Source organism: Marmota flaviventris, chromosome 10 (assembly GCF_047511675.1).
Source record: "Marmota flaviventris isolate mMarFla1 chromosome 10, mMarFla1.hap1, whole genome shotgun sequence".
NCBI classification, from domain to species: domain Eukaryota; kingdom Metazoa; phylum Chordata; class Mammalia; order Rodentia; family Sciuridae; genus Marmota; species Marmota flaviventris.
Window position 1 is genome coordinate 74,816,333 of NC_092507.1, and position 19,544 is coordinate 74,835,876.

The following is a 19,544-nucleotide window of genomic DNA, read 5'->3' on the forward strand; positions in this document are numbered from 1 at the left end:
GCTAAGGAAGTTGCAGTTAAAGATATTACTGCCACTAAAGAAATGCTAATGACATTGCCCCAGAGACCTTAAGAAAGATGGCTTGAGGGCATCTCAGGAGCTGGCAAGACCACATCCATCTCAGACTCAAGGAAGTAAACATGGGAATTCTCTTGAGAAGAGACCAGTGTGGAATCCTTCTTGCACAAGAAGGCCTAGGAAGTTTTCTCAATGTGCTCAGACACTCAGAGGCTAGTGCAGCCAGGGTCCCTGGAGTCTTTACTACTGCTCATGATGGCAACAGACCTTGGTGTCAATCACAGGGTACTGGTTCTGCAGGAATGCAGAATGCTGGAGTTAGGGGGTCATGGAGGTTTTCACCAAGATTTCAAAAGAAGGCCTAGGTGAACAGGCAAAGTGCTGCAGGGTTGGAGTCCCTGGGGACACTTTCTGAGAAGGCAAGATGTGGAGATTTGAGGAGAAAGCCAAAGCTGGAGTGGAGACCCCCAAGATTAAGAAATGCCAGTACCATGGAATGTCCCCTGAGGAAGGCAGCAAGAATTGAGCTGAGACAAGCCAAGAAAAAAGCCTTTTAGGCTGGAGCCAACAAGGCCACAGGAGAGAACATCATGATGCCATGTGCTCCAGATGCTGAGAAACCAGCCTCTACCTCAGAGCAAAGCCTGTCCAAGGAAGGGGGCATGACCCTTGTCCTTGGAAAGACCCACAAAGCACTCCTAGGCACATACCCACTCTGCTGAGTTGTTTATCTACAAATAACAGGAGAGATCTGTTGTGCCAGGTGTCCCTGACTCAGTCAGGCTAGGTGAGGACCCATAGCAACCCCCTAGCAACCACCAATCAGCATGAGACAGGGACAATACCTGGGATGCCAAATGACCCTCTCAGTAGTTTACGGTGGTTGATAACATGTTGGAAAACCACGTAGTTCAGCACATACACCCCTCGTGGTTTAAACCAATCAGTTCAAACGAATCCCCCTCTTGTACTAACCAATCACCCTTACCCAACTTGTTCCCACCAGTGAATGTGCTAATCATGTTTTAGAGTTGTTTTATGATTTTCCCACAGTGTGTGATGATTTGCTAAGAGATGCTATGAAGTATGTGAGGTCCCTGCCTTCCCCAAAGAGTGTATAAAACTGCTGCAAACCCTCTCAGAGTCACCAGTTGCTGTTTGTGCATGCGGAGGACCAAGCCAGCTTGCAATAAACACCTCTTTGCTGCTTACATTGATCTTGGTCTCTGGTGTTCTTTTGAGGGTCCCGAACTTGAGCATAACAATGCCAAATGTGGAACTACAGAACTTGTTTTCCCAGTTGGACTTCAGTCTTGCTTTGGTCCTATCCCTACTTTCTATGGCCCTGTTTTTCTGAATGGAAATGTTTAGTCTGTACCATTATATATTGGATACTTGTAAATTACTTCTGATTTTTATAGGAACTCAAAATGCAAGTTTGCCTTGAGTCTCAGAAGAGACTTTGAACTTGAACTTTGAGCATCTTGGAACTGTTGAGACTATGAAGACTCTTGGGAATGGAATAAATATGTTTTGCAATGTTGTATGATTGTGAGCTTTGGGGGGCCTGGGGCAGAATGTTATCATTTGGATGTGAGGTGTCCCCCCAAAGCTCATGTGTTAGACAATTTAATAAAGTTTAGAGGAGAAATGATTGGGTTCTGAGAGCCTTAATCCAATCAGTGAATTAAGCACCTGATGGGATTAATTGAGTAGTAATTAAAGGCAGGTAGGGTGTGGCTGGAGAAGGTGGGACATTGGGATAGTGGCTTTGGGGTATATATCTGTATTTGGCCAATGGAGATCTTGCTTGCTCCTCTCTGATCATCAAGTGAGCTGCTCCCCTCTGCCATCCACTCTGCCATGATGTTCAGTCTTACCTCGAGCCCCAAAGGAATGGAGCCTGCTGTCTGTGGATTGAAACTCTGAGCCCCGACTAAACTTTTCCTCCTCTAAAGTTGTTCTGGGTGGGTCTTTTAGTTACAGTAGTGAAAAAAAAAAAAAAGCTGACTAAAATGTAGCATCTATATTAGAAAAAGGGCCAAATACAAAGTAGAGAATACTGTGACTAGCATCAATTTATATCCACTGTCTCCCTCTGTTTTCTCACCTCAAAACTGGTCATAAAACTATCTACCTCTCAGGATTGCTGGGCAGTTTCAATAAATTACTTTATAAGACAGAACCTTACAGAAGTCCTTGTGCAGAGAGGTCTTGTTAGTTTGACTCAGTGTAAGCATAGGTCAAACATTATTATGCTCCCTTTGTACTCAGTACCAGTCAAATCAATTAAACAAATCTATGACCAGGTCTAGGGGCCTCATTTTAGAGGGACTAAGAAAGGTAAGAAAGCATTTAGTGAGCATCCCTTACTTGTTTAATTGCAAGTTCAGGTGAAGCCACTGCGTCTGCTCCCAAAGAACTCTCAGTCCAGAAATAAATGATAAGATACTTCATCGGGAGGAAGATGGCACTGTGTAGGCAGTCCAGTAAATAGCCAAAGAGAAACAATTGCCTGGATCATCCTTATTACACCCACTGTACCTACCTCAGCTTTTGCTCATAGTATCTACTCAGTACAAATTTTTAATGAGTGAGTTGTGTAAGTTTTGCCTTATATGCAGAAAGAACAAGAAACCTCTCTTTATATGTTGAAATTTTAACAAGAGAAGACAGATCTGCATCTGTAGCTCCAGAAAGCAGAAATGAGGCAAAAGGCTGAGGGGAGGGAGAGGTAGATGTGACTTCTCCGAGGAAAATATTTTAATAATTAAAGTCAGTAAACTAGCGAATGCACTGTCACTGTGAGTGTTCAGTGAGAGGCTACATAGGACTATCAGATACTGTGAAGGGAATTCCTACAACAGGCCTCTTGGAAACTGGAAGCTATGGGAAAAATTCTTTCCATCTTTGAGACATTAATCTGAAGATTATAGATCGATAGTCCTGATACCCGATGCAAATATTATAAAATTTTTGATACTAGATGCTGGGAAATTAAACTGGGAAATAGAATTTGGTTTAAACAGTTTTAAAAAATGAGGAGGAGGAGGAGGAGGAGAGGAGAGCTTAACATCACCTCAGGTTATAGTGAGGGCTCCAAATAATGTGCATTTGATATTAGTATGTAGAGATGTGGAGCTCAATCTTCACAAGAAATGGTAAAAATTTGTCCTCAATTCCCTGGCTCTACCATGGGGGACTGAATTGAAGGAGTTATTTCATAGTAGATAAGTGCATTAATTCCCCCTGGAAAATTCCCCTGGTGTGCTTATAATAGAGTATCACTGTTTCATAAGGAATTGCCCCCAAAATTCCCAGATTCACATGTAGCTCTCCCAAAACAGTGACTCCCCTTTGCTGACCTCGAATAAAATAAATCAAGTCATGTGACCCCATGCTAGAGTAAGAACTGTCCCCATGTCCTCATTATAGGTTGCCCTCAATCTCCAGTACCCAGATACTTCATGCTAAATCAATCCAAAGAAAATACTGACAGTACTGTTGGTATTTAGCCACAATAGATACCTAGAAGATGATACAGAATCTCCAGTATTTAATAAACATTGTTCTATTTCAACAAAGGTATGTATTGCTGTAAAATTAAATTGAGCTCCTTATATTTTATCCAGGTCTGGGAATTCGAAAGCTTGGCCTCCTTTGTGTATCTCTATGGATATTCAAAGATCCCAAATCATGGTGCCTTTTTTGTGAGACATTTCTCTTCATAAGTAGGACAAAGTCTGAGATCTTAAAGATTTAGATAGTAAATATAAACTTCCCTTCAGGAAATTCATGTACTTGTGTTCCTCTAAGTTATATTTCTTTGCCTTAAAAAAAAAAAAAATTCCTCTTAAAATTTGGGGGTGGGGGGGGGGAAGCTGGATCTTTTTCCTTTCCCGTGTCTTAACTGAGGTCCAGGCCTGTGAACATCTGACAGCCTTTAGGATGCTTTGCCTGCTACCTGGCTCGTTTCTGTTTGCTTCCATGTCAGTAAACGATATGCTTATTTATGGTTCCTAATGGCTATGTCCATTGTTGCTCTGCCTCCAGGCCTATTGTCTAGAATTGAAATAAAAAGAACAATCCCAAGTTTTCTATCCAGAGTTGCATAAATAGAAGCAAACCAAAGACTTCACACCAAAGGGAAGTAAAACTGTGTAAAGTCCATTTCCAAAATTAACAAATAGAGAAAGCCTGAAAACCACATACCCCTGGGCTCCATTCAGCCTTCAAGAAAAACCAGGATCTAACTTTTCACTCGGAAGTTTCCATCCGAGGCCACCTCGGCAGCACAACATTTCAATTCTATTATTTAAGGAATGGTTTGAAATATTCCCCAATTCAGCTTAACACCTCCCAGAGCACATTTCCACAGCGTGTAAGTGCACTGCCGAAAGGCCAGCGCTGCTGCAGACAGGTAGGGGTAGCCAGGCCAACAGAAGAGGCTACATTTTTTTTTTTTTTTTTTTTTTTTTGGCAACTTCCTCCAGGCTAGGAGAGTTGGGACTGCAAGAAGCTAAAATGAGAAGTGCTTCTTAGTGCCACAGTTAACGAAGCAGAAGAGCACAGCCCAGCACAAAGGGCAACGGCCCTAATGTGCCATCCCAATGTCCCACCTCCTCCGCAAGGTCACCCACCATAATGCCTGCTAAGGTCCACGTTTGCAGCTTGAACCATGACCCCTCTGGATGAACGCCAGAACCCAGACCAGCAAACCACTAACAACAGCTTCAATCCACCTCCCTGGCCTAGGTTTAATTGCCTGAGTAAACATGATGAAAAATAAATGAGGGTGTATTTAAGCCATCAAAGGCCTCACAAAGGCCTTACCTTTCCCGAGGATTTTTGGCTAGTCGGCTTTACTTCCCTGCCACCTCCATTTGCCAGTAGTTGTTGTATTAAAGTCAGGCTCAAAACTGCTTAGGCTATAATCCACAATCCATTTTTCATTTAACTTCTAAACGTTAAGATAAATAGAAACCTCATCAGTAAACATTGTGACAGTTATCTTTTTAACTGTCATTTATATAAACTTCAGCACATCCCTTTCTAAATCACACTCAGATGTATCAGTTGTTCAAATATAAACATATTTAGCAGAATTCTGATATTTCCTCATATGTATATTCATTTGTGAATGACTCACTTCATACATCTTCATAAACCTGAGAAACTATCTTTTGAGTTATTCACAGATGCAGGCGATGATGCCGGCAGAGTCAAAGCTGACAATGTATGCAGGGCCAGCACTGGGAGAGAAAGTAGCCAAAAGTCACAGCTCTGGGATCATTTTAATCTGTTGTTGGGTACAAGAAATGTCACAGAGGTTCACCTGAAATGAAATTATCCCTTTCTCTTTGCTTGTTTTGTACCACCTAATCCTCTAACTCTTTATTAAACATTATCTTTCCCATCTGCTCTAGCGAATGTTCAACACCTTGTGGACCAACTCCAGGCTGATTGGTTTTTATGGGCAACATGATCTCAGTTTTATGCACATACTTAGGATTATCTCAAGGACAAAGAGGATGAACGATCCATTAGCTATAATAAGCAACTACACATCTCAAGGTAGCTACAAGCATATATTTGATTTCAAAAGAAAAGACTGAATTAAAACATATCTGTCCAGAAATGTCTAACCTCCAGCACACAGAAATAGCATTTTCTCATCTCCATGCTCTGGTGAATGGTACTACTCAAAAATCACATCGCAGTCCCACTCAATCAGACTTTGCAGCTCTTAAATCTTATTTCAAGATCTGACACTACAGCAAGGAAAAGATCTTTCTGAGACTCCCCTTCTTGATTATCTGTGGACAAGGCTTGAATATGTGCACACACACACACACACAAACACACACACACACATCTTTCAAAGGACAATTAGGTCTTAGTGCTTTATATAAAAAATTATTTCCTTAACTTCTTTAGAATTACTTGTGACTGTTGCTTAAACTTATGACTCATCAATTATGAAAATTTAGCCAAGTACACAAAGTTATCTGAGAAAACCAATTTGCTAGCTGGTATTAATTTACAGACACTAGAACAGTGTTACTATTATTTATTCCAATATTTAATTCAATGTCGAATGATCCACTAGGACTCATCTGCCCAACTCCTAACTTAAGTATGAACATCATCATATAGGTCTTTCCTTACTTGGTCTTCCGAAGAATTGCTGTGCATAGTCTTCTCTCTCTGCCCCAAGGTTTTATTGATGAGCTCAGTTTGTTTTCTTGGTTGACCTTTCAAATAAAGGTGCTTGCTTTTTCTGTTACTATAAAGCTTTATGATCCTGTAATAATAACAATTATGATGGCCTCCAATCACATTGTCTATATTAATGACAAGACATCTGGCCACATGTCTTCACAGCTTACTGATCTCATTGATGAGAGCTGTCAGGCTTCCTCCTTGCAACTTGTGTCTCAAAGTAATTAAAAACTAGCTTTTTTAGCAGTTTGAACTTTGTTTTGCAGTGAAATGGAAATATCACATGCTGCAGAAAGAGAGAATGTACCAGTCACCTGCTTGGCTTTATGCAATGAAAGGTGTGAAAAAACAAGCACAAGAGTTAATCAAGTACCCAGAGTGAAGACTTTCAAGCTCTTGCATATGCTTCCTTATTCATTACTTTGCTTAAAGAAAGAATGTTAAAATGCAAAGCAGAGTGTCATCTCCTAATTGCAGTTCAGGCCCTTACTTAATAGGTCAAAGTCAAGGTTAAACAAAGTAAAGAACCAGACAGCAGTGCTGAAACACACCCAAGCCATCCAGAATGTACCATCCCAGAGTGCAGGCCCCTGGGGACAGAGAGCAGGTGCAAGACTGAGAGGGAGAATTCATTTACACTGGGTTCTTTTTTGTTCTATTTGAATATTTTGCCTGATTCCCATGTAACTTTAACAACAATAGCAAACTCAGAGATGAGCAAGCACCAATCATCCTCTCCGAGCACTGTGACAACCATATTGATCATGAAGGTCAGCACCAGTGAAATACTGCAGTGGCCAAGGTTGTGTTTCAAAGTCCCAATCCCTCACTTCTTTTATTCTGCTCTGTCTCAACAGCCTTCTTCTCTCTGTCCTCTCAACCTGAGCCGGTGACATCCAGTTTTCACTCTGTGAAAGCAAGTTATTAAGCAAACTTCTGATTTTTAAAATATAAATGGATGGTAACAGTTTCGTTTTCATTCACATACAACAAAAAACATCAGACTGAAACAATCCTTTCGAATCAAATTTCGCTGGATTACACTTATTGCAGAAGGTGTCCATGTATGTTCTGTCATGGAAAAGAGAAGTTTCCAGGTAGGGAAAGTCCAGCTGAGATTGTGGACAGAAGGGTGAGCAGTTGTGTAGGTTCCTAGGCTAGAGAACAGCCCACAGGTTGCCCAGAGGCCTGTGCCAGTGCAATCCTGGGCAGAGTTCTGGGAGGCTGGCTCCTTGCACCCATTCCCTCCTGAGGCTGCAACCATATGCATAAAACACAGACACTGGATGCCTTCAAAGGAGTACTGCAGCAATTTCATCAAGTGGGACTCTGGGCTGCTGAAAATATGTTCACAAGTTTCTCTGAATGCTTTCCACAAGGTCCCTTTAAGCTTAGAGTGATTTTACTCCTTTCTGCCTTCTCAGTGCCCCATTTTGGGTACTACTTTGAACCCAAATTTTCTCCTTCTATTCACACATACATGCATTAGAACACATAAGACAAAAGATTGCTTATTTGAGAATTAAATGTTTCACCTTTAGGTGGATAGTAAAGCCAAACTCATTAATCTTATGTTTTCTGCAGTATAATTACATGGCACCAACCAGTGGAATTGCTGGTTAAAGGTACATGTTACGACTCTGTGGCTGCTCTGCATGTCTGTGTCATTCTGTAAAGAAGTTGGCATGGGAGTGCTGGCTCCCATTGCTGAATAATTCTAGTCAGCAGTTACTTTGAGGCATCTGCTTCTGTAGCCTCCTGAGCAACTTTTACATTAAAGATTAAGCATCACATTGTTGCACAATGTGAATATACTTAACATTACTGAACTTTGTGTGTGTGTGTGTGTGTGTGTGTTTGCTTATTTCTGGTCCTTTTTTATTTTTCATTCATGCATTGTAAGTATAAAAAGAAGTGGGATTCATTGTTACATAGTCATGTGTACAACATAATTTAGTCTGAACTTTATCTTTAAAAAGGTTAACAAAATGGTTAAAACTGTAAATTTCATTTTATGTATTTTTACCACAATTAAAAAAATTAAGCATCACTGATTTTTTTTCCAAGATAGAAAAGCCTTTGTTGCTTTTGCTGGTTTTAAAGCAATAAATACTTTGCTCTACAAAACACCAGCACTAGCAAAGCAAACAGTACATGGTTGCAAATGAAAGACTTCTTTATAATCCTTCCCTACTGGAATATTTATCTTCATAGAAAACTGTTATACAAACAACAAAAGTATATTATGTATCTTGTATCAAATTCCAAAAGAGTAGAAAGAATTTCAAAAGTTCCTAACAAAAAGAAATAATTAAGTGTTTGAGGGGACCAATATGCTAGCTACCCTGATCTGATCATTACACATTATAAGCATATATTGAAATGTCACACTGTAGCCCATAAATATACACAATTATTAAATGCCAATTAAAAGTAAAAATAGATTTTAAAAAATCCTTTTTGTTGCAAGTGACAAAATTTAATTCTAACTAGCATCAGCATAAAAGATTTCACATAGCTAATAATTCCATGTATATACCTAAGGAATTTCACACATAGATTGATCCAGATAAAAATGATATCATCCAGGACTCAGTTTCTCTCTCTCTCTCTCTCATTCCTACTATTCTCTGGCTTGGTACTCAGACTCCACAGAGTGCCCTCCAGCAGCAATAAGCTCATATCTCAGGGTCAATTCCAGAAATAAAAAGCAAAGGATCTCTTCCTGCTAATTCTCACACAAGTCTTGTGATTTCTGTGAATGTAGATCCCTAAACCAATCAACAAGTCCAGGAAAATAAAATATTCTGATTGATCAGGCTTCAGTCACATGTATGCCAATGGAGCCAGGTGTCAACTGTTCCCTAAAGAATGGATTGAGGGGGATTTATCACCCTAATAACAAAAATGTAAACAAATGTTAATAAACAAAAGCAAAAAATGCCCCCAATACATTTGCTTCTTTCACCTCTGGGATCAGGACAAACTACATAATCACATAATCTGTGGCGTTTAGTACATAATGAAAATATGGGCTCCTTGCTCAAAAAGCAATTTTTTAAAAAGTGATATTAATGGTATTAAAATATAGATCTTTCCATTTTCTGTAGTTTCTCCAATTCATTGTAGATTTTGATTTTGTTACATAATATCACTCTAAGTAAGGAAATTTTTAATTTGAATTATTAGCATGAATCTTAACATTCATTTTAATATGGTTCAATATCAATTCAGCTGCAAATATGAAGATTTTAACTCAAGCCTGGAATCAGCAAAATTATACAATTCATATTTTGTGGCTCATAAATGCATATGTTTCAGTCTTAGCAGAATAGCAAAAGCTAACTAAGCTCTTAATTTTCCCACTTTCTACAGTCATTTTCCATAACATTTTTCACCTTTACCTAACAGGTGACTATCCTGACTTACTTGTCTTGCTCTTCCCTTTACATTTGATTTATCATTTTCAATTTAAGTGAATGGCTGTTTTAGTCAGCTTTTTCCATGCTGTGACTAAAAGATCTGACCAGATCAATTTAAGGGAAGAAAAAAGTTTATTTGAGGGCTCGTGGTTTCAGAGGTCTTAGTTAATAGAAGGCCTGCTCCATTCCTGGGGACCCAAGGTGAGGGAGAACATCATAGCAGAAGAGTGTGGCAGAGAGAAAGAGCTTACATGGTGATCAGGAAGCAAAGAGAGACTCCACTCAACTGATACAAAATATATACTCCAAAGCCACGCCCCCAATGCTCCACCCCCTCGGAGCACATCCTCCTGCCTTCTGTTACTCAGTTAATCACATCCGGTGATTAATTCACTAATTGGGTTAAGGATTTCACAACCCAATCATTCCTTCTCTGAGCCTTCTTGCATTGTCTCACACATGAGCTTTTGGGTGACAACTCACATCCAAACCACATCAGCGGCAAATACATAAAAGTAAAACAAGTATGAAGAAATATGATAGAATATCTTGGCCATTCATTTTGTTTAGCAAGCCATAGCATTTTTTCTGTATTCAAATCAAATTCTGGTGTGAAGGAATGACTCCATGGGGCTTTCAGGGACCCCATCTTCTCAGCCATAGATGGAACTTCCTTACCTCCTGCTCTCTTTGAGTCTCCCTAAACCACACATTGTGGGTCCTTGAATATTCTCTGTTAAAGGGACATAAAGGAGCTGGGCACTGTGGCGTATACCTGTAATCCCACTGACTCAGGAGTCTGAGACAAAAGGATCAAAAGTTCGAGGCCAACTTCAGCAACTTAGAGAGGCCCTAAGCAACTTAGTAAGACCTTGTCCCAAAATAAAAAATGAAAAGGGCTGGGGATGTTGCTCTGTGGTAAAACACCCCTGGGTTCAATCTCCAGTCTCCCCAAAAAGAGCACATTGAGGGAGGATACTATGTACAATTAGGGTGGATCTCTGCTCATGCAAATGCTCCATTGTCCCACCAGACTACACTTAAAAAATGCAACTTTAAATATAAAATACTTAAAAGAGTTTTAAGAATTTGATTGATAGCTAAACATTAAATCAAGCACAAAGCCCTTCTGAGCTCAAGGCTCTTTGTGACTACACAGATTGCACACCCATGAAGCTGGCCCTGAGTCTCAATAAACAGAATGAAACTATTTAAATAACCAAAAGTAACTGAAAAGTTCTGCAAAAAGACTGCGATATGGATAAGGATGCCCACGGTCCAGAAAGAAAGGGATGTTCCACAAAAAGCAGTAATGACAGTTAGGACGGATAAATTCAGATCATTTCAAACATCTACCCTATAATTTATGACTGCACAATCAAATTTATTTCATAGGTAAAAATCCATTCGTTTTAATGGTTACTTAGTATCTTGTTGTATGATTGCACCATAATTTATTTTAAGAGCCCCATCTTAATATTTTGATTCTTTGCAATTTTTCAATAAGACTTTTATGAATACTATTGCACACTTATCTGATTATTTCCTTAAGATGAATTTCTAAAAGTATAATTGCTGAGTTAAATGATGTGTATGTTTCAAATTTTCATATATATTGCCAGAATGTCTTTCAAAGTGGTATACCAGTTTATACTAATAATAACATGTGAGAAAGTCTGTTTCCCATACCCAACATTGGCCATTTCCAGTTTTGTCCATCTTTGCCAATCTGAATGACAAAAAAAAAAAAAATGATGTCATTGTACATTTCTTGAACTGTGGTTGAAGACAAACATCCTTCTTATGGTTAGTGTTAAACATTGTTTTTAATATGTCTGATCATTTAAACTCTACTTAAAGACCCTGTTCTACACTCTATGATACATGAAGGAAAAGAAAGAAATTGAAGCAATATGTTATTATTTCCTACCCAAATGAGTGCTAATGTTAACATTAACCATTTATTAAGCACTTTCTCTATTTCAAGCATCTTATATACATTCTCTCTTTACATCTTCAAAATATCATTGAATCCTAAAACTCATGAGGACCAATGTTATCCCCATTTTACAGAAGAAAAACTGAGGTTTGGAAAGGTTAAATAACAAGAAGTGATAGAACCAGGATTCATTTGGAACATGAGTCTTATCTGAAACCACAGTTCATGTCCTTAAAGTACCTGAAATATGTTCCTGAACTCAATCTGTTTTAATTTTCATATTAATATGGCAAACTATCCTGTATCTGGTTGAATTAAAGCATAAATTAATCCTTAGCCACAGAATGAGATTGTCACATACCTAGCAACCCCTGAGGATGTTAACCAAAAGGAAGAACGTTACCTAAACTCTGTCTGGCCAGGAGCTGAAAGGCAACTAGGAAAGCTGAGTGTGCATCACTCATCTTGAAGCCTCATAAAAGAAGGGAAATTGTATTTGCAAGTCCAATTTCTGAATGTTTGAGGAAGCCTCGCAGCAACACTGCAAGGAGGAGTTAAAATGAGGGCCGTGTGAGGGGACATGGATAATATAGTGTGGGGGGCTCTCCACTGCAGGGTATGTAAATACTTTATACACTAATTCAATTACATTTTCAGATTATGCAGGAAGACTGATTTAAGCAACAGCCTTGCTGCTGTCCCATCACCCATGCATGCATGCAGGAAGACAGAGTTAAGAGAGCGAGGTCGACCTTAACTCTAGATTTCTTGACTTTTATGGGCTTAAGTTGGAACTTTAATGTTTTATTAATGTCGAGTTTTTGGAGTTGGTATTCAAAATGTTTCAAGTAGAGATATGATGGGTCTCAAATACCTGGAATCTGTTCACATTGGCAGGTAGTAAAAAAAAAAAAAAAAAAAAAAATCCACCATTTTAGACAAATTTCCAGCCATTTAAGGAATTCAGTGGGATTACTTTTTGCATAAATGATTATGTAAAGGATTATTAACCCTGCAAAAAGTAAAAATATTTAGATTGAAATTATAAATAAATTGGCATGAATAATGTACATAATTACGAACTTTTGAAAGTCCCTGCTCCGATGTATAACTAAATACATTCTTAAATTAATCATCTTTAGAGAAGGGCAAATAGTAACTATAAATAAGGAGATGTGCTCAAAGCACAAAGGAAATGAGCTAACCCTTGGAAATGCCTCAAAAAGTCAAGAAATCCTAGAGTATCTTTCCTATTATTCATAGTATGCATTGATTTTTGAAGGAAGTTCCTTCCAAAACCTTAAGGCTCTGCTTGTATGTATTATTTTATAGGGAGAAGTTCAAAGATAAGGTTGCAATGTCCAATAATAAAAACTTTTCTATAACAGTGGTTCTCTTCTGTTTCAAAAAGCTTGGCCTTTGAAAAATCATGCAATTTACATAATAGCTTTTGAAAGGAAAGAAGGAATTGCACTGAGGGTTAATTTCAGCTTTATAGCATCTGAAAAAAATAAATGTGTTTGATGATCTGTATTTTTCTTGAAATTTTTATTTAATGACACATTTCCCTTTTGAAATGCCAAGTATCTATGCACAATAAAAATTGTAATCAGATTATTACCATAAATGAGTGTTGACACTTTTTCTCAGTGTTACTTCTGTTTTCACCACCATTTATATGACTTGCCTTACCTCTTCCCTACTTTATTTGCAATGCTCATAGATTTTATTGGGGAGAATTTTATTTTTCTGGAAACTGAAGATTTTGAGTTACATATTTCCATATTCATAAATGTCTTTACTATAAAGACTTAAGTGGAAAGAAATTTAAACAGGGTAAAAAACACTGCTTATAAAACAGTCACTCAGGAATAATCATCTCAACTAAAGCAGCCGTCTTTGCAAAGACAAAAGGGGCCAAATTCTGTCCTTGGATGTGCACACACAGTTCCTATTAGCTTCGGAAAACAGCTGTGTGAGTGTAGCGAAGGACAGTGTTTAGCCCAATTTGGTCTAATTTATCCAGACCACTGCAGCCATGAAAGATAAAGACAGATTAGAAGACATTTTGCATGTCAGTACAGTAGCATGCTTTATGTTTTACCAGTCCCCAGGGCTTCCTTCATCAGGCCAAATGTCAGTGATCACATCTGAGAAGTCTGAAAAGTATACAGACTGAATTTACTTGCAACGCTACTTGCCATAGTTGGCAATCCTGACTCAGAGGAGGCCATTCTTTCTGTGTTGGGGGCCAAACTCTAGCAAATTGAATTTACCAAAAGAAACAGCCTTAGTCATATGCAAATGAAATTAAATGCTAAGACAAGAATAAAAGAAGTTGATTTTAAACCGTTTTTTTAAACCAATCAAGAGATATTGAATTAATATGTTTTAGATAGTTTCAATGTTCTCCTTTACAAGATATATTCCAAGGATAGAGTTTTTTATAGTGTGCTAAATTAAATTTCCCTCAGAAATGCTTATACCTAGATACATAGTAGTCTTCAATGGTTATTTATTCCAGAATGAGGCTGTAAGTCACAGGACAAGCTTTGTCTAAGCTAGTGCTTAGAAGATTAGCGAAAGAAGTGTTGATTCTCCTGCCAAATTGCTGCCTCTGCACACTATACATACCTTGAACATCACATGACCCATCCTGATTATATAATATTATACAGTTATAAAATTAATTATACAAGTGTATACAATTTACAATAAAAGGACCACTAGCCTCCCCCCCACCGTCCCCCCCCCCACACTGACAGTTAATACAGAGGAAAGAAAAAACTGACTTGGCAAACTGCTTTGTAAATCCATGTCAAACAACACATTGCCAAGTGTACTCTGTTTATTGCAGCTAATGGATACCCAGAGATGTTTGCTTTCATGGTAGACACTTATTTGACACTTCTTACTCTCTGGTACCTTTAGAAGGCTTCTTGTCTGCTTATTGTGTCTGGGGTCTGCGCCAGGGCTTTTTACATGAGTAAAATTCCTATCGACATCAACAAAATACTTGGTGTGAGTATAAGATGTGCTAGAAAGGCCATCTCAGAATTTTTAGGGACAATTCAAAAGCACACTAAGAGAGAAAGAGAGATTTATGAGTAATTGGTTGAATTTCACAAAATGTGAGTTAATATTTCATGCAAATATTTTATCACTCGTTAGAGGAAGAAAACTTCCAAATTCCCTGAACCTGACATACCAATGGTAATATGTGTTTGTGTGTATTTGTGTATGTGTGTATGCATGTTAATGTTCACATGTGTGTGCATTACACAGTTATACTATGTGCTCCAATCTGTCAGGCTTCATCCATAGCAATACTTCTGCAAATAGCTTAGTAAGCTGAAAAAAAAATTGAACATTTTAGCCAAAATACGATAAACAAATATGGTTTTAAATTGTCCATGCTATGCTTTGCTCTTGTAGAAATAAAATAAGTTCAACATGCCTATAAAAATTCAGATGAGCTATGGGTTAATAATGATAAGGATAGGAGTGGATGAGGAAGATAGTGTAATAAGAATATCAAGCTATATTCTTCCTTTGTCCCCTAAGAAAGGTAACATCCAAGAGCTTATATGATCCTTTCATTTCTTTCTTTACTCTTAAACTTGCAAAAGTTAGCTGGAAAAGCATGCTCCCGGTTTTAAGGCTGTAGTTGGTCACCTGATCATGGATAAGGTTATGGTCTGTGGGGCACAACTTGTGAAATAGGAACCGAGATCAATGCAAATGATATACTGGGAGTTTTATACATCAAAGACATAGGGAGTCAGGCACAGCTTCAGAGAACAAAGGGCTAATCATCCTAAATCAAAATAAGAAAGGCTGAGAGTCCAAGAAATTGGGTTGTCTAAGAAGAGACACTTGCCTACTCTGAGATATTAGCCATTTACATTATCCAAAAGCAGGGTTGATCACTGCTCTCCTCATCTCTTTGTGGGGCTTCAATAGCCCCAGAACCATCAGCAGAAGAGCAGTACAAAAATTCTGCTCTTGTTACAAGGACAGGTGTGCTGGCATTACCAAGCCATTTAACAGCACCACTCCAGTGAATTGAACAACCTCATACCCTAAAGCATAACTCCTACAGGTCAACATGAAGAAGTCAATCTAGATCTCAGCAGGCAAATTATATGGCAAGGAATATGGACCCCTAGAATTTTCTTTCTTAACTCCGTGGTTTAGATAAGTATTTACATATTTTTGCCAATTTCTCAATCTGTGTATTAAAGGTTTTTTTAATTTATATATGACAGAGGAATGCATTACAATTCGTATTACACACGTGCATTAAAGTTAATAATTAAAAAATGTACTAAAGTGTCTTGAGCATTTGGGGTACAGTTTGAAAATTACCTAGAAACACATAAAAATCAATCATTATAGCAATAAAAACTTCTATATATTGAACACAGATCATGTGCTCCATAATCTGCTAAATATTTGACATAATATTTTATATGCATAACACTTCCAAGAAATAGGCTATTTATCCAAGTAATGTAGAATTTTTTTTTTTTAGTTATGGATTTAGAGAGGGTAAGAAATTTGCCCAAGTTTGTACAGCAAGTGATTCAAGATAGAAGGTGGCATGGCAGAGATGTTCTTCCTGAATGAAAATTGGTCTTCAAGTCTGTATATATGGGCTCTGGGTTAATATGAAACAGGGTCAAACCCTTACCAAGAAGCTAAGGTTTTCTTGCCTCATAGATACACCCTTATTTCTAGCTATCAGAAAAACTCCTGGTTCCAGAAATATGACTTCATCTTTTGTCTGTTTTTCATTACTCTTATGTTGCAAGGGCTTTCTTCTCCCTGTGTTATGAACGTCCTTGTTTCTGGTTTTGTTTAAAAAAAAAAAAGGAGAAGAAGAAATGGAGAAATACTCATAATATGTTTGTTTCCACAAACAAAGCTGAGTAAAATTGGTAATAAATTGTCTCTCAAATATTGTTTCCATTTGCTAGTGTTGCACCTAATGACTGACAATTTCCTCATCTTTATTCTCAAACAAGCTCAACAGTGCTGGTGTTCTGTACATCGTACGAAAGAAAGACAAGTCAGGAATTTTCTTTATTTGATTGTCAAACTGATTTTACAAGATTGGCAATTTGTATTCTCACCTTGATATTCCTTGGGAACTCATCAGGGGTCTCAGTTACAACAATCAGGATGGTAATACAAAAGCAAAAAACTATCAACTGTTTACTGTGTCATCAGATGTCCCCCAAAATTCTGAAGAGTAAACTGGAATTTTCTTGTTGAATTTTTTAAGTCATCCTTGAGACTTTTTCCTTAGGCATGTGTATGCTTGTTCTCTTTTCTGTCCTTATGTCAAACCTTTTGAGAAAAGAAAACTCATGCTTAATCAGAATGTTTTTCCAACTCTATCTCTGTGGGCCTACATCCCTAATGAGTCACATTGGTCAAGCCCATCTCTCCTTTGGAAGCCCTCCTTGATCCCTCCAGAATGCAAGGCTGCTTTTCAGGAAGGGAGAGACATTGGTATGGAAAGCTCTCTGAGCATATAAAGGGGGCATTTGGTTCATGTGAGAAGAGATCACCACCCTCTAGTCTTATTCACCCATTTTACTCCTTTGTTTGCTAAATACAAAGCAACCAGAAGGTGCTCCAAGAAGACAGGAACCTGGCATGTCTTATCCACCATCCTATTCCTGGCACACAGAATAGAGTGCCTGAAAATCTGGTAGTTGCTTGCCAAGCATTTATTGAATAAACAAAAAGCTACACTTAAACATTAGGACTGAGAATTTTGATTATCCAGAATGGTGGGTCATGGTTTTCCATTCCTCAGAATAACAAAATCATACATGTCTGGTATGATTAAAACAGGTTTGTCCTGCCTATTCACTCTTTAGCTAGGGCTAAAAAGTCTTTTTGTATAAATGTTTCTGGTCACAAAATCATATATTCATTGCATCATCGGGTTGTGACCAATCAAGTGTCTTGGCTACTGAAGATAGATCCTTAACCTATTCAACATAGTAGTTTCAGATAGAAGAGTGGAAAGTTAAGAAAAAAAATCTAAAATTGTGGTAACAATGATATACCTAGGATTAAAATCAATGGAACATTTAACCAGAAAAAAAAAAACTTCCCAACACTATCAATTAATTTACAATATAACATTATAGGGACTTCTAATTTATTATATAATTTCCAATTTAAAATAAGGATGTAATAGATAGAATTTCTAAAGTCTTTCTTCCTAATTTCCAGAATGTGAATATGATGAAATATCATGCCCATGAATATATTACATGACAAAAAAGGTTTTGCAAAAAGTTGAACTTAAAATAGGCAGATGATCCTCTATTATCCCAAAGGGGCCAATGTAATCAATGAGTCTTCAAAAGCTGAGAGCAGGGTCAGAAGGGGAAATCAGAGTGATTCAAAACATGAAAGGGACTTGCCTTGCCATTGCTGGTTTGAAGATGGAGGAGGTCATGGGAAACAGAAACTCAAGTGGCCTTCAGCACCTAATAGCAGCCTCCAGCTGACAGCCAAGAAGGAAAGAAACAAGACTTTAGTCTTACAACTTCAAGGAACTGAAATTGGTCAGCAACCAAATAAGCCTGAAAGTGGATTCGAAGAACTTCCACCTAAGAGCTTTTCTCGGCTGACACCTTGATTTGGGCTTTGCAATATCTTAAGCATGGGACCCAGTTGAGTCTGCCTGGAACTTTGATCTACAGAAACAAATTTATGTTGCTTTAAGACTCTAAGTTTGTGGTAATTTTTACAGCAGGAATAGAAATAATAAAGAGATGACAGAGTATCAGTTTTATTTATCACATTATTATACTTAAATATTTATAAAAGGTTTCAATGTAAGAATTAAGTTTGATTTGCAACTTTCAAAACCATATTTAAACCATGAAGCATTCTCTGTAGCTGTCTAATAAATGGGAGGGTGGGAGGGTTGGCAGGGACAATCTGGCAGAGATGCATGCTAAAAATTAATGTCTAACATAACCCAGGGAAGTTGAGTCAGTTAGCCAACTGGCATTTGTTACTTAACCCGATATTCACAAAACATCACACTGAGCAATGGAGATAGAGATGAATCAGACAGGGTTCCAGTACTAGACCCTATCATGTAATGGAAAAAATAAAATAACATGTGACAAGTTCTATAATTTTTATTGGTAATATTGCCACAGTGGAATAGCAAGGAACTGAAAATAACTGAAGATGATAGTACGATCAATTACACGTCTTTTCCATTATTTTTTTTAATATCACTAAAATCTTTCACTTCTTTTTACCTTATTCTAACCATATTACCATTCCGTGGATTAGGCCAGGACCATCTTGCCTAGATTTTGGCCACAGGGTGGTCACCACTCTCCCCATCAGCACTCTTATTATCACCCAATTGGTTACCTACTCAGCAACCGGAGCAATATTTCTTGAGTATCACTCTGCTGTGTCACTCCTCTCCATGATACCTTTCAATATCTTCTCATTATATAATTTGCAAATTCTTTAAAAAGATTCATGTGACCTTCTATGACTCAACCTTCACTTACCTGCCCAGGCCTGTTTCTTACCATATGATCACTAAACTCACTGCTCTAATCACAGTGAACTTCTCAAAGTTACCTAACCATCCAAAGGAAGAGTCCTTTGGACCTTGGTATGGCTTGCTTCTTCTTCCAAGGACTCTCACCCTTGACCCCGCCCCACCAAGGTCATTTCAGGTTATTCCTCAAGTCTCAGTTTAGAAATATGAAACATCCTCCTTGTCCCTACAAGCACAAGGGTGAGTAATTTTCCATGACTTGTTTTATATCCTGAGGTGTATTTGCCCATTCATTTACCTTCTCTACTACAGTATAATATCCTTAGGGACAGATGCCATGCATTACTTCCCTTTGTGTCTAGAATCAGACCAGTAGGTTATCAGT

General features: G+C 38.0%; 1 long non-coding RNA gene across 2 annotated transcripts in view; it reads right to left on the reverse strand.

The window, feature by feature from the left end:
• The window catches only part of LOC139707258 (uncharacterized), a 174,279-nt gene that overhangs the window by 40,380 nt on the left and 114,355 nt on the right, over positions 1–19,544 (reverse strand). The window contains exons 2-3 of one of the 2 annotated variants that reach the window (XR_011708874.1): positions 18,048–18,130; positions 16,668–16,953 (exon numbers count right to left, since the gene is read on the reverse strand). The exons of the other annotated variant lie outside the window; for it this stretch is intronic. This is a non-coding gene — a long non-coding RNA (uncharacterized lncRNA). Of the gene's footprint in view, positions 1–16,667; positions 16,954–18,047; positions 18,131–19,544 lie in introns of those variants that run through there. 2 annotated transcript variants of the gene reach the window in all.